At 43.8% G+C, this 15,662-nt stretch overlaps 1 protein-coding gene across 1 annotated transcript in view; it reads right to left on the bottom strand.

The window, feature by feature from the left end:
• Positions 1-15,662, bottom strand: part of LOC145535702 (uncharacterized) — a 54,490-nt gene that overhangs the window by 2,797 nt on the left and 36,031 nt on the right. The window lies entirely within an intron of this gene.

Below are 15,662 nucleotides of genomic sequence, written 5' to 3' on the forward strand. Positions count from 1 at the left end.
AAGAGACAGGAGAAGTCTGACTCTGCCTTCGGATAAAGACAATTAACTGGCACAGATGCCACTACCATGACCAGCTGAGCTTAGGATGAACTACAAGAGAATGTAGAGAAAATGGTGGTCTCAGGTCCTCTTGCAGGACCACTAGTTGTCGTTCTTCTTAAGAACATTCAGGTACTGGACTGTGTATGCTCAGTTAAGCAAAAGGTTGATTTCTTGCTACCTTTGCAGTCTGATTAGCAGATTGCGCATGATGCCAAGCACAGTCTGGTTTAATACTCAGTAATGAAATCATTCTGTCTCTATTCTCCATTTGTGGAGAAGATCTCCTGCGTTTTCAGGAGACTGTATTTTTAATTTTCCCAGTTTGCTGATGAGGCTGGGATGGCCTGAAATTTCCCGAACTGAGCAGACCAGTGAAGATGAATTATAAAATGCCTCCCCCTTAGCTCTTTGCTCTTTTCCAATACTACCTGCATGGATCTCACTGTCCAGATTCTAGATTTTCTTTTTGAGTAAGCATGCGTAATACAGGACCTAAAAATCCATCAGGGTCACCATCAGCTTTAATGGTGGGAAAGACGGGAAGCCCAGATGTTGCCTGCAGATCTTCTCTCTTGAATGGCCACTAGAGCTCTAGATGACATTTGGAAGGGAATCCATTTGAAAGGAAAATGCAGGCTTATATTGGCCTGAGGATGCTTCCATTAATTTGGATGAATTAACACATGCGGTGGTTTTTAGAAGAACCTCTTGCCCAGGTTTCCCTGGTGGCTCAGACGGTAAAGAATCTGCTAGCAACGCAGGATACCTGGGTTCAATCCCTGGGTCAGGAAGATCCCCTGGAGAAGGGAATGGCAACCCACTCCAGTATTCTTGCCTGGAGAATCCCACGGACAGAGGAGCCTGGCAGGCTACTGTCCATGGTGTTGCAAAGAGGTAGACACGACTGATCGACTAACACTTGCACTTTCATCCCCAGCAAAGGAATTACTTGTGTTTACAGGATGAGTATCATCCTAGGAAGAAGGTTAAACACTATTTGGGAAGATGTAGGAAAATGGAAGAGGAAATGGGAGAATTAAAGTCACTTTCTCTTTCTGCAAATCCTCCTCCTCCTTTCTCTGCTGTCTCCCCTCATTTTGGTCCCTTTCCATAGCATCTCTTTATCTTCACACCTCGATCAGACTTCTAGTGAAGGCAAAACTATGATCTTCAAGATGGGCAGTTAAATAGATTTCCCTGCAAAGAAGGACAAGGAGACAGTAATGAATTATCGGCCCTATGTGAGGTGTGTGAGTCTCATGCCCCAGCTCTGACTCCATTTCGGGCTTAGCCTAGATCTCGGTCTTCAAGAGTATTTTCTTATCTACAAACTAAATAGCTAGAAAAGCCGAGATGAGAAAGCAATACTGTTAAGGAGTAAGTGGGAACTTTAATAAAAGACGGTGTCCCCACCCCACCTCCCATGGTGGCTACAGGATGGGGATTTGTCACTTGGAATAGACCAGCAAAAATGGTGCTAGGCTGAAAAATACAATATGGGAAAGGAAACCCAAGAGTCATCTAATTCTACATTTTTCCTGACTCAATGACAAGACAGTTAGCCTTCCCTAACCACTTTGCCAATGAAACTGATGCCATTAAGTGGCTACCCAGACTTGAAACAGTACAAATCTACATGCTGTTCAACTTCCCTACATTATTCACTGAGGGATTCTTTTTGTGGGCCCAGGAAAGACCCACAGAAGTTTGCACAAGTACCTGGCAGTGTGTTTTCAATTTACAGCCCCAAACATTGGGATGTGCCCTGGTAGCTGCACAGAATTGTGCAAGCAGCAGGCTGTGGTTGGTTGATGGAGCAGGCATGTCAGGACCGAAAAGCAACCCAGCATATCAGGGGGAAAGGTGGCCAAAAGACTCAGACTATATGCCACCTCCCACAACCATGGAAGAACTAATGACTTGAGGGACCCACTGAGAGGCCTGCACATGGCCATACTTGAAGTCCTTCTACGAAAAGTGAGCTGGGAGAAATCACCCCACAACTTACCGGCCTGGATCCAGAGGCAGTTCAAAATCACCCACTAGTCCTAGCAACGTTTGCTTCAACCTAGAACAGACGATTGCATAAAACTTAGCAGCAGCTGCTCAATTTGGGGGCATGCTAGAGAAAAAGGAAGGAGAAAAGAAGCAGTTAAACATCACTGTGTTAGCCACTTGGTTACAGCTATTTTCTAAGGGAAGAACCCCTACTCTGGACAACACGTGAAGGGAGCCAAGTTAGGTGGGAAAACTGTATGTCATTATTACAGTATGCCAAGACACTGGATGAGGGACTGGAGAAAGAGACTCCTGAGAATGCAGAACCTGCAGGAACAAGGGAATCAGGAAAGCCCAGGACGAAACCCTCAGCCAGGGAATACTAGGGAAAAGTCTCAGAGTCAACTGATTGAGGGAACCTTGGAGGTGGAACCCAGTGAACTACAGGTTTCAATAACTTGCCCTGAGGCTAATCTATGCTTGCCTTTTCTGGTAAATAGTCATGCTGCAGAAGACTCTTGAGAGTCCCTTGGTCTACAAGGAGATCAAACCAGTGAATCCTGAAGGAAATCATCCCTGAATATTCATTGGAAGGACTGATGATGAAGCTGAAGCTTCCAAGGTATGATGTGGACAGGAGCAGGAGCAGGGTGGGCAAGATCAAGGGCAGGATGTGGGTGGGCTCAGAGGCAAAAGTGGGTGAATTGGGGGGCAGGGTTTGTGTGAGGAGCCACCAGGGAAGCCCACTTGGGTGGGATTGGGAGAAAGTGTGGCCTGGGTTCAGGGTGAAACCACCCTCCTCTTCATCTTTAGCACCTCACTTTCAATCTCTCCCCAGAGCCACAAGGCTCTTCTACGATGTTTACAACCCACAGAGTAAGAGGTCCCAAGCCCTCAGTGGACCCCAAGGTGAGACTTTTCCTTCTCTATTTCATGACCTTCCATTTCTCCCCTTCTCCCTACCTGACCACCTTCTTCTTCTGGTTCTCCATGCTTGAAGTGCCTCCTATTCCTTCTTCCCTCTGCCTGACTGCTTTCATACCTACTGACCAATCTCGGTGGGTCCCCTCCTCTCTTCCTGACCTCCCCTACACTCCCCCGCCCTACTGCTCAGGCATCTTCTAGTCTCACTTTTCTCTCTGCCTGGTTGCTGCTTCTTTATTGATAAGCTCCTTGCCTGACCACACCCCCCCCAAACATTTCTCTTTCTGCCTGTCTCTCTCTTTCTGCCTGTCTAGCCTCCATTCCTCTCCTGCTCTGTAAAACCATCTCCTGTTCATCCTGTCTCCTTGCGTGCCCAGCTACTTTCTTTTCCTAGCCCCTGCCCGACATTCCACCCCAACCATCCCTGAAAAGCCACCCTCAATTCCTCTCTTTTGAATTTCGGACTTCCCTTCATTTATGTTTTTATTCTTGCTGCCTCACTTGTCCAGTCACCTTCTCCCTGCTTCTCATCTCCAAAATCCCTTCTTCTTTGCTTGATCAGCCCTCATCCCTCCACACTCCTGACCCCATTCCTCACCTCCTCTATGTTTTACCAACCTCCATTCATCTACTGTGGTCCAGCTAGTAAAGAATCCGCCTGAAATGCGGATGACCCGGGTTCAATCCCTGGTTTGAGAAGATCCCCTGGAGAAGACAAAGGCTACCCACTGCAGTATTCTGGCCTAGAGAATTCCATGGGTCCATGGGGTCGCAAAGAGTTGGACATGACTGGGCGGCTGTCACTCACATTCATCTACTTCTCCCTGTCAGACTTCCCCTCCATCCTTCCTCTCCTTCCTGTTTGATCTCTTTCTACTCTTCCATCCATCCTACCCATCACACCCTTTCCTACATCCCAGCTTAGCTTCTTCCTCCATCCTCCGTGCTTGATCATACCCGCTTTGCCCCCTTCTTCTTTACCTAGTAATCACTGAATTCCTCTCTTCCTTCCTGCTAGGTCACTTCCCGGCCCTCTCCTTCTGCCCGACTGCCCTCCAATCCCCCTCTTCCTCTCATTTTACCTGCCCGATCACCCTCCATAGCCACCCCCCTCCATACCTCATCATTATTCTTTCTGCCCTCAGGCTCCAGATGATCAGGTGTGTGGTTGTCCACTAGTGCACAATGTCTTTGAGGTCACTGATGATTTCTGTCATCTCCCCAAATGCCTTTGCAACCTCCACTATTGCTGGGAGAAGCTGAGGCGTGCCGAGGTGGACCTAGAGCATGTTTGTGTGGTAGGTTACGAGGCTGAGTGTGGCTGAGGGGCAGCATGGGATCCTAGAAGCCCCTTCTCACACTTACCCCCCGCAGTTGCACGAGCTGGCTGAGCAGGAACACAAGGAGCGCACAGCCATGATGAATCGGACAGGGTTGCCGGCCCTGATGCTTCACCAAGCAATCCAGCATGATCCACTCACCACTGACCTTCGCTCCAGAATAGACAGCTGAGCTCTGCTCAACTGAGGTCCTATGCCCGATACCTGGTCCAAGGGAGACACTACAAATTTCTCACACACCTGTTCCTATAACCATGTCTTTCTCAGGGCATCTCAAAGTTTCTCTGTGCTTCTCTGTTCCCCATTTAGCATCCTGTCTCTACGCCTCCTTAAGGTGGACTGGTCTTTAAAATTTCCCCATTTCTGTCCTTTCTCTTATCCCCCGTCTCTCTCTTTCCTGAATCTGGGCGGGGCCAAAGGGTCTGCCCTGTGCTCATCTCCCACTGGCCAGAGTTTTGTTTAGAAACTTGAGATTAGCAAGACATTTTAATATCTCCTGGTGGCCCCTAATCCAGTCTCTGTGCCCACAAACTCAATTCCACACCTCCGATGGTGGTGGGTCACAGTGCAGCTTTACTTGGGTGGCAGGCTCATTTGGAGTTGGCTGAGAAGTGCTGCACACTCAGCTCAGTTTGTCCTTTTCTGTCAAGGGAGAGGTGAGGCTACAAAGTGGGTACCAGTGACCCTGAGTCCCCCGTCCCAGGCCATCAGTTCTGTCATTGTCACCTGATCAGTGCACTTTGACCAACTTCTGTATAATTGTTGGCATTCCCCAGGCCAGAGGTGCTGGAAAAATGTTGCAATGGAGGGAAAAGGTGATGATTCCGTTTTGGGACACTGAGGAGAGTTCAAGGTGTCAATGCGATCGTGCCCTTGCCCCTGCCCATCTTGTTCCACCCCTCACCATACCATGAGATCCCAGCCCTTCTGTCAGCCTTGGCCCCTGTCAGTAGAGTCCTGGTCTATGCACACCCCCACTCCCAGACCTCTGATCCTGTCTTGTTCTCCTCTTCCCACTACCCTGCTCTGGGTCTACTCTTTCCAGCTGACTCTGTCTACCTAATGCCTGTAGGGTTGCCAGAAGAGGATTGGGACCTCTGCCACATCTGCCTTTGCCAGGCCCTGCCAGGCCGGTGGAGGTGTGTCCAGTAACGCTGCCTGTGGGGACTGGTATGCCTCCAATGAGAGACTTCAACTACTCTTCCTGTTCTTTTTATATTCACTTGACCCTCAGAGATTTTGGGGGGGGCAAGTAATTTTCACTATTGTTTCTTCTGCATGGACTCAGATATTTCATCTAAATATTTCGGGATGTTGCTCTAGACTTACACCTCATATTCCACCATCACTAGTATATTAGTTATCTAATGCACTCCCTATCTGGTGCCATATCTCCTTTTTTTATTCCCAGTATTGTATTTTTTTCTTTCTTGATCATATTTTCCAGGAGCTAATCCCTTTAAATAATTATAAGATTAGATGTTAGTTTTATTTATACTCCCTAAGTTTATATTTATTTCTGTAAACTTTCATTTGATTAATTGCCACCTTGATTGTTTGTTTTGTGTTTCATTTGTATGTGTTTGCTTCATTTTGTTCTTTCTTGAATTGAATTCCTAACTTTATTATTTTTTGTTTTCCAGTCTATTATAGTAGTAAAGGATTTGAAACTACACACGTTTTTCTAATGCAGCTGTACCTCATAAACTCTGGTCTGAAAAGTGCAACTTCAGAATTGATTTCTCACTCTGATTCTACCTTTTGAGGAATGTTTCTTAGTTTCTAACTGCTTAAGCAGTTTTGGCTATCTTTCCTTTCTATATTTGTAATTATGCTTTTACTGTGATGAGAGAATGTAGCATGTTGAATCTGAACTCCAAACATGACTCAAGATTTTCTTTGTGGCCCAGATTACTCAAGTGAGTTTTGTAAGACTTTTCATGGATGTAAGAAAACATATTTTCTGTTAGGTTCAGATTACTCATTAGGACTTTTCTATCTAGTTTGACAGTTACTGCTTCTTTACTCTGACTTTTGTCTTTTTGTCTGTTCCAACTCTTCTGTTATCAAAAGATAGAATAAATGTTGTAATATTTTAAGACAAATTTCTCTTTGTAGTTGTGTTTTTGGCAGGTAGAGGTGGGAAACCCCAAAGTTTTGCACAATCTTAGGCTCTTTTGCACAACGCCACTATGGGTTTTCTCTGTTTTGCTTGTTGAGTCCTTTTGACCTTGAATTTACTTTGCCAAGCACATCATCACTGCTTCTTTTATTTTGCAGCCACTAACCTTCTGTGTGGGTTTCCCAGGTGACTCAGTGGTAAAGAATCCACCCACAATGCAGGAGAGATGGGTTCTATCCCTGGGTCGGGAAGATCCCCTGGTGTAGGAAGTGGCGCTCCACTCCAGTATTCCTGCCTGAAAAATTCCATGGACAGAAGAGCCTGGGGGCTACAGTCCAGGACTTGCAACGAGTCAGACACGACTGAGCAACTGAGCATGCACAACCTTGTGTATCTTTGCCTAAACCTTATTTTTCTCACTGTTTAAGGTATGCTTCTTTTCAACTGTATACATTTGTTGCTCTCATCACACACTTGTGTCTTCGGCTTTAGTCCATTTAAATACGTGTAAGTACGATAATCTTGTCTTTTCTATTATACCATCCTTATTATCAATTTTACTGTTTCCTAAATGCAACGTTTTTCTTTCCTTCTTCCTAATACTTTGATGCTTCTGTTCATTTTTGTCCCTCCCCCTTACCGCATTAATGCTTTTTATGTTTACTAATTGTACAATTATATATTGGGTCACTTCTAACAGGCATGATTTATGTGTTCTCTATTATTTGATCAGAATATAATCAGCCTTTCCTTGTAGAGAAGGATATTTATCACCCGTATTTGCCTCAGGAAGATGAACAGTATTATTTTTGGGTTTTTCTAGCAATATTTAAACTGATCTTTGGAAGACTGTATTTTTCTTAGGGTAAGTCAATTCTGCTTCAAGAAAACTTACTTAGTATTTGTACCTCAAGGTCCCAATCACTTTATTTACCATAATTTAACTCTAGCTACATGAATGTGCAAATGTTTTACCACAACAGTTATTGCTAATCATTGTTTTGCTCTCTTATTTTGAGGTCTATCTTCTCATTCAGTATTCATTTATTTAGAATACTTCCTTTAGTGTTTTCATCAAATAGAGTAAACTGGTGGAAGAGTCTTCAAATTATTTAGTGTCTGAACCTGTTGTTCTTTTGCTTTAAGGAGTGTTTTCTTGGGAGTGGGTATAGGATCTCTGCACTAGAGTCCTTCTTTTTAACTACACTTTTTATTTTTGTATTGGAGTGTAGCAGATTAACAATGTTGTGATAGTTTCAGGTGGCAAACAAAGGGACTCAGCCATACACATATAGGTATCCAAGAGTCCTTCTTTATTGATGGCCTATGAGAAGTGGCTTCTAAGATGGCTCCCAGTGATCCCAGACTCCTGGTAGTCAAGACTTTGTGTAATTCCCTCCATTTGTGTGACTCACTTCTAAGCAGTAGCATACCTTTAACACTGAGGAGATGCCACCTTCGTGATTTGCTTACAAGAGATTGTAGCTTGTGTCTTGCTAACAGACTCTCTTCCTTGTGGACTTAGTGAACCAACTTGCCGTGTTGGGGAGGCCTAGATAGCAGGGAACTCAGGACTGCCTTTGACGAATAGTATGAAACTGAGGCTCTCAGTCCAACAGCCCAGATGAACTGGATCCTGCAAACAACCACATAAATGAGCTTGGAAGAACATCCTTCCCCAGGTGAGCCTTCGGATGAGGCCCCAAGCCCTGCTGAGACCTTGATGGCAGCCACACGAGAGACCCTGAAACAGACAATCGAGCTATGCTGTGCCTAGGATCTTGACCCACAGAAACTATGAGATAATCAGTATGTGTTGTTTTCGACAACTCAGTTTATGGGGATGTGGAGACAGACAGGTAGGGACTGGAGGGTCAGTGATTTTGTGAAAGATACTAGGTGGGTTTCTGAAATGAAAACCATAGCATCCATCAGGAAAGTTCAGTGTTTGGCTGCTCCATGAGGCAGTTTTCAAAACTACGTGGGTCATTAATTGGTAGTCTGGGGAGACAGATAATTGGAAACCTGCGTGGGATGGGGCACTGCTGCACTTGTGTTGGTTATTATTCAGTGTTGTCATAGTCATCACTGTGGATTAGTAATATGAGGAGCCTGGCCATTCAAGTGACTTTGAAGTGTCCTCTGGCAGTCCCTGTAGTGCATCCATGGGTGGATTCTGCTGGTCAGTGAGTGATTGGCAGCGAGAGGAATCAGGGGTATAGTGCCAGGGACGTGAGGTGAGCAGAGACCAACATTTTTGAGTTGGTCAGTCACAGGGGGACTTGGTGCACACCTGGTTTCCAGGGTCTAAGAAAGGAGGGAGGATGAGTTTGAGTTTTGGCCTCTGTCAGAAAAGGGAAATTCAAGCAGGTTGCTGTGGATGTGCACAGAAATATGCAGAAGCTCAGTTTATGCCCACAAGATGTCCTCCTTCAGCCGGAGCATCTTGAAGACGATGGATAATAGGAGTATTGTTTATTGGGAGCCGACCCGGTATGGGGTTCAGAATCACAGACTGACTTTGGAGTCGGCTGACCTTGGCTTCAGTATTTCCTGGTCTTTCTACTTGCTAGTAGTGTGACCTTGGGATAACTGACTTAGCCTCATTGTGCTTCAACAGCTTCTGCTGTCAAATGGTTTTAATGATCATCATTGTCATGTAGCTGGCAAGGTTACAGCGAAAATTAAATGAGGTACCTGATATTGATCAGCAGGGCCTCAGGGCAGAGCAAGTGTGTCACAGGAGGGGCAGATTCCAGACTTGCTGCCCCTGAGATGAATCACCATCCCACTTCTGAGCGTGAGTACCACGTGGCTGGTGTCCCACATCCAGAGCCCTGCCTCTTTCAGTGAAAAATGTGATGTAGTTGATGGAGGAAAGGTGGGATGAAGGGTTAACCCCCAGAGCCTGGGAGAGGGGGAGGTCCAGGGTGTCTGCAGGCAGCAATGTTCAGGTAGGGTGACCACCAGCCCCAGCCTGGGAGACATTGCCCCCTGATGTCCAGCATGCCCCACTGGCTCTGTGGCAAAGGCTCAGCTGATCACCACCCGATCTTCTGTTTTCCTGATCCTTGGGGATTTGCTAATTTCCCCTCTACCCTCATCTAGGGCAGAAAATTCCTTTTTTTTTTTTTTTGGACCCTAGAGGATGGCCAGGTAGTAGGGTGAGCACAGTCTCTAGGGCCCTTCTAGTTCTTCCTCTTCTTCTCAAAGATGAATAAAGTGGCCTGAGAAGGTACATGAGTTGCCCAGGTCCCTGGGGTTGTGACTGTAATGAACTGGAGCCAGGTCTCCTGACTGTGTCCTCCACCCTCCCCACACTCCAGCCAAGACCAGCTTTCCCACTAAAAGTTCCCCTTGAAATTTTGCAAACAGAGGAGAATGAGGGAGCCAGACATTGCCCCACAGCTCCCTTCTTCTGACACTCCCGACTCTGCTGTCAACTTCGGGGACAGGCTGGTTGTCACAGGAGCTCAGTAAGACAGTATGTGTTATAAAACTGCATTACTTTAGTTTTGTTGATTATATGGATTTGAAATAGTTAAATGTATTTTATATTATTATATAGATTCATATATGTATATAAATATGTAAAAATGTATATTAATATATATGATTATATAAAAATAGTTTCATGTTTGTAACAGGAAGTGACACAATCTAAGTAGAAAGATGAAAATTAAAATGACCTCTAACTCTATTATCACCTAACTATCAATTCTATTAACGTTTTGATGTTTATGGTTTCAGACATTTTTTCTGTGTATGTGCATGTGTGTCTGTTCCTGAGTGTTTAATATATTAGTAATATATGCACACTTAGTTTATATGAAAATTAGAATTGTTTACCTTCATTTTTTGCTCTTTACACTAACTTAAACTTTTCTCCATGTCAGCAAATATTTTTGTATGCAAATTTAACAGTTGCATAATATTGAGTTTTTGCATGTATCATCATTTTTATAACCAATATACTGTTAATCTAGGAATCATTTTAGGAATCAGTGACCTAAAATAGACTGGAATGGGTGAATTTAACTCAGATGACCGTTATATCTAACACTGTAGGCAAGAATCCCTTAGAAGAAATCGAGTAGCCCTCACAGTCAGTGAAAGAGTCTGATGTGCAAGAGTCTGATACTTGGGTGCAATCTCAAAAATGACAGAATAATCTCTGCTCGTTTCAAGGCAAACCATTCAGTAGCACAGTAAACCAAGTCTATGCCCCAACCAGTAGTGCTGAAGAAGCGGAAGTTGAACAGTTCTATGAAGACCTACAAAACTTTCTAGAACTAACACGCAAAACAGATGTCCTTTTCATTATAGGCAACTGGAATGCAAAAGCAGGAAGTCAAGAGATACCTGGAGTAACAGGCAAATTTGTCCTGGAAGGACAAAACAAAGCAGGGCAAAGGCTAACAGGGTTTTGCCAAGAAAACGCACTGCTCATAGCAACACCCTCTTCCAACAACACAAGAGAAGACTCTACACATGGACATCACCAGATGGTCAATACCAAAATCAGATTGATTATATTCTCTGCAGCCAAAGATGGAGAAGCTCTATATGGTTAGCAAACACAAGACCGGGAGCTGACTGTGGCTCAGATCATGAACTCCTTATTGCCAAATTCTGACTTTCATTGAAGAAAGTAGGGAAAACCGCTAGACCATTCAGGTATGACCTAAATCAAATCCCTTACGATTATGAGTGGAAGTGACAAATAGACTCAAGGGATTAGATCCAAAGGACACAGTGCCTGAAGAATTATGGACAGAGGTTCATGACATTGTACAGGAGGCACTGATCCAGAGCATCCCCAAGTAAAAAAAATGCAAAAAGGCAAAATGGTAGTCTGAGGAGGCCTTACAAATAGCTGAGAAAAGAAAAGAAGCTAAAGGCAAAGGAGAAAAGGAAAGATATACCCATTTGAATGCAGAGTTCCAAAGACTAGCAAGGAGAGATAAGAAAGCCTTCTTCAGTGATCGATGCAAAGAAATAGAGGAAAACAACACAATGGGAAAGACTAGAGATCTCTTCAGGAAAATTAGAAACACCAAGGGAACATTTCATGCAAAGATGGGCACAATAAAGGACAGAAATGTTATGGACCCAACAGAAGCAGGAGATATTAAGAAGAGGTGGCAAGAATACAGAGACGAACTATACAAAAAAGATCTTCATGAACCAGATAACCATGATGGTCTGATCACTCACCTAGAGCCAGACAACCTGGAGTGTGAACTCAAGTGGGCCTTAGGAAGCACCACTATGAACAAAGCTAGTGGAGGTGATCGAATTCCAGTAGAACTATTTCAAATCCTAATAGATGATGCTCTGAAAGTGCTGTGCTCAAATGCCAGCAGATTTGGGAAACTCAGCAGCGGCCACAGGACTGGCAAAGGTAAGTTTTCATTCCAATCCCAAAGAAAGGCAATGCCGAAGAATGTTCAAACTACTGCACAATTGCAATCACCTCACACGCTACCGAAGTAATGGTCAAAATTCTCCAAGCCAGGCTTCTTCAACTGTACGTGGACCGTGAACTTCCAGATGTTCAAGCTGCTTTTAGAAAAGGCAGACGAACCAGAGATCCAATTGCAACATCCGTTGGATCATTGAAAAAGCAAGAGAGTTCCAGAAAAACATCCACTTCTGCTTTATTGACTATGCTAAAGCCTTTGACTGTGTGGATCACAACAAACTGGAAAATTCTTCAAGAGATGGGAATAGCAGACCACCTGACCTGCTTCCTGAGAAATCTGTATGCAGGTCAAGAAGCAACAGTTAGAACTGGACGTGGTAGAACAGACTGGTTCCAAATCGGGAAAGGAGTACGTCCAGGTTGTATACTGTCACCCAGCTTATTTAACCTCTATGCAGAGTACATCATGGGAAATGCCTGGCTGGATGAAGCACAAACTGGAATCAAGATTGCCGGGAGAAATATCAATAACTTCACAGGTGCAAATTTCAGCACCCTTAAGGCAGAAACCAAAGAGAAACTAAAGAGCCTCGTGATGAAAGTGGAAAAGGAGAGTGAAAAAGCTGGCTTAAAACTCAACATTCAAAAACCGAAGATGATGGCACCCGGTCCCATCACTTCATGGCAAATAGATGGGGAAACAATGGAAACAGTGAGAGACTTTATTTTCTTGGGCTCCAAATCACTGCAGATGGTGACTGAAGCCATGAAATTCAAAGATACTTGCTTCTTGGAAGAAAAGCTATGACAATCCAAGAGAGCGTGAAAAACATCAGAGACATTACTTTGCCCACAAAGGTCCGTCTAGTCAAAGCTATGGTTTTTCCAGTAGTCATGTATGGATGTGAGAGTTGGACCATAAAGAGAGCTGACGGGCAGAGAATTGATGCGTTTGAACTTTGGTGTTGGAGAAGACTCTTGCGAGTCCCTTGGACTGCCAGGAGATCCAACCAGTCAATCTGAAAGGAAATGAGTCCTGAATATTATTGGAAGGACTGATGATGCAGCTGAAGCTCCAATACTTTGGCCACATGTTGTGAGTAACTGACTCATTAGAAAAGACCCCGTTGCTGGGAAAGATGAAGGCTGTAGGAGAAGGGGACAACAGAGTATGAGATGGTTGGATGGCATCACCAACTCGATGGGCATGGGTTTTAGCATGCTACGGGAGTTGGTGATGGAAAGGGAAGCCTGGCGTGCTGCAGTCCCTGGGGTCGCAAAATTTGGACACAACTGAGCGAATGAACTGTACTGATACTGTTAGTAAACATGCATGAAGGATAGTTTGGGTTTTGACAATTAATACCACTGTAGTTACATTTCTGCACTTAAACCTTTCTTCATATAGGTGACTGATTTCTAGAAATTGAAGTCTTGGATCACGGTGTAAGGAAAAATATTTAACAACTTAGGAGGGGATAGTCGGTACACATAGTCCCAGTGAGAAACCTGCCTTTTCTAAGTGTCACACAATCATATCAGTTACAGATACACAGCTTGTGGCCATAGAAATATGGTGCTCCTTGGGTCTCCCACAGGGTGCGACCCCCAGCTGAAGTGTGGGTGTTTTCAGACGGGTGGATCTGATCTCTACAACACTTATGACTTCACAGACCAAGCTCCTTCCCAAAAAAGCAGGAAGTAACCAAGTTTTTAATGAGTTATCATTAATTCATGTATTTGTTTTTTTGCATCCATTGCTTTCCCAGTGTCTTTAGGGGGCCTTTAAGAATCCCTGAAGCATAGCCAAAGCAATCTTGAGAAAGAAGAATGGAACTGGAGGAATCAACCTGCCTGACTTCAGGCTCTACTACAAAGCCACAGTCATCAAGACAGTATGGTACTGGCACAAAGATAGAAATATAGATCAATGGAACAAAACAGAAAGCCCAGAGATAAACCCACACACCTATGGACACCTTATCTTCGACAAAGGAGGCAAGAATATACAATGGAGAAAAGACAATCTCTTTACCAAGTGGTGCTGGGAAAACTGGTCAACTAGTTGTAAAAGAATGAAACTAGAACACTTCCTAACACCATACACAAAAATGAACTCAAAATGGATTAAAGATCTAAATGTAAGACCAGAAACTATAAAACTCCTAGAGGAAAACATAGGCAAAACCCTCTCTGACATAAATCACAGCAGGATCCTCCATGACCCACCTCCCAGAATATTGGAAATAAAAGCAAAACTAAACAAATGGGACCTAATTAAAATTAAAAGCTTTTGCACAACAAAGGAAACTATAAGCAAGGTGAAAAGACAGCCTTCAGAATGGGAGAAAATAATAGCAAACGAAGCAACAGACAAACAATTAGTCTCAAAAATATACAAGCAACTCCTGCAGCTGAATTCCAGAAAAATAAACGACCCAATCAAAAAATGGGCCAAAGAACTAAACAGACATTTCTCCAAAGAAGACATACAGATGGCTAACAAACACATGAAAAGATGCTCAACATCACTCATTATTATTAGAGAAATGCAAATCAAAACCACAATGAGGTACCATTTCACACCAGTCAGAATGGCTGCTATCCAAATGTCTACAAGCAATAAATGCTGGAGAGGGTGTGGAGAAAAGGGAACCCTCTTACACTGTTGGTGGGAATGCAAACTAGTACAGCCACTATGGAGAATAGTGTGGAGATTCCTTAAAAAACTGGGAATAGAACTGCCATATGACCCAGCAATCCCACTGCTGGGCATACACACCGAGGAAACCAGAATTGAAAGAGACGCGTGTACCCCAATGTTCATCGCAGCACTGTTTACAATAGCCAGGACATGGAAGCAACCTAGATGTCCATCAGCAGACGACTGGATAAGGAAGCTGTGGTACATATACACAATGGAATATTACTCAGCCATTAAAAAAATACATTTGAATCGGTTCTATTGAGATGGATGAAACTGGAGCCCATTATACAGAGTGAAGTAAGCCAGAAAGAAAAACACCAATACAGTATACTATTGCATATATATGGAATTTGAAAGATGGTAACGATAACCCTATATGCGAGACAGAATAAGAGACACAGATGCATAGAACAGTCTTATGGACTCTGAGGGAGAAGGTGAGGGTGGGACGTTCTAGGACAATAGCATGGAAACATGCATATTATCATATGTGAAAGAGAACTCCACTCCATGTTCGATGCATGAGACAAATGCTCAAGGCTGGGGCAATGGGATGGCCCAGAGGGATGGGGTGGGGAGGGAGGTGGGAGGGGGGTCCAGGACGGGGAACACATGTAAACCCATGGCTGATTCATGTCAATGTATGGCAAAAACTACTACAATACTGTAAAGTAATTAGCCCCCAACTAAAATAAATAAATTTATTTGAAAAAAAAAAAAAGAATCCCTGAAGCAAAATGTCCAGCTATGACTCTATAAATTTAGGTCAGAGGAGATATAGAGAGAATGAACAAAGTCAGCACCAAGATCTATCTTGAGTGTAGACAGTTGTGCCTGATAGTCCTGCAAAGTAAATAAAATTGAGCTATAAGTTTCTTTCTTACCTTCCTATTAGATGCAGCTGGAAAAGAAATGCAGTCATTTGCAAGATTTACATTGGTCACAGATAGAAAATATGCCAATTCTTCCAGGGTAAATGTTTCCTGATAATTGAATTTCAAAAACAAGTTTGATCTCCTTATGGAGTGTAGATGAGTTAACCTTGTACTTTATCATCTAAATCAGGGCACTTTAGAATGCGGAAGGGGCATCGTTAATAATTAT

Source organism: Giraffa tippelskirchi, chromosome X (genome assembly GCF_054371585.1).
Source record: "Giraffa tippelskirchi isolate mGirTip1 chromosome X, T2T-mGirTip1v1.2.pri, whole genome shotgun sequence".
NCBI classification, from domain to species: Eukaryota; Metazoa; Chordata; class Mammalia; order Artiodactyla; family Giraffidae; genus Giraffa; species Giraffa tippelskirchi.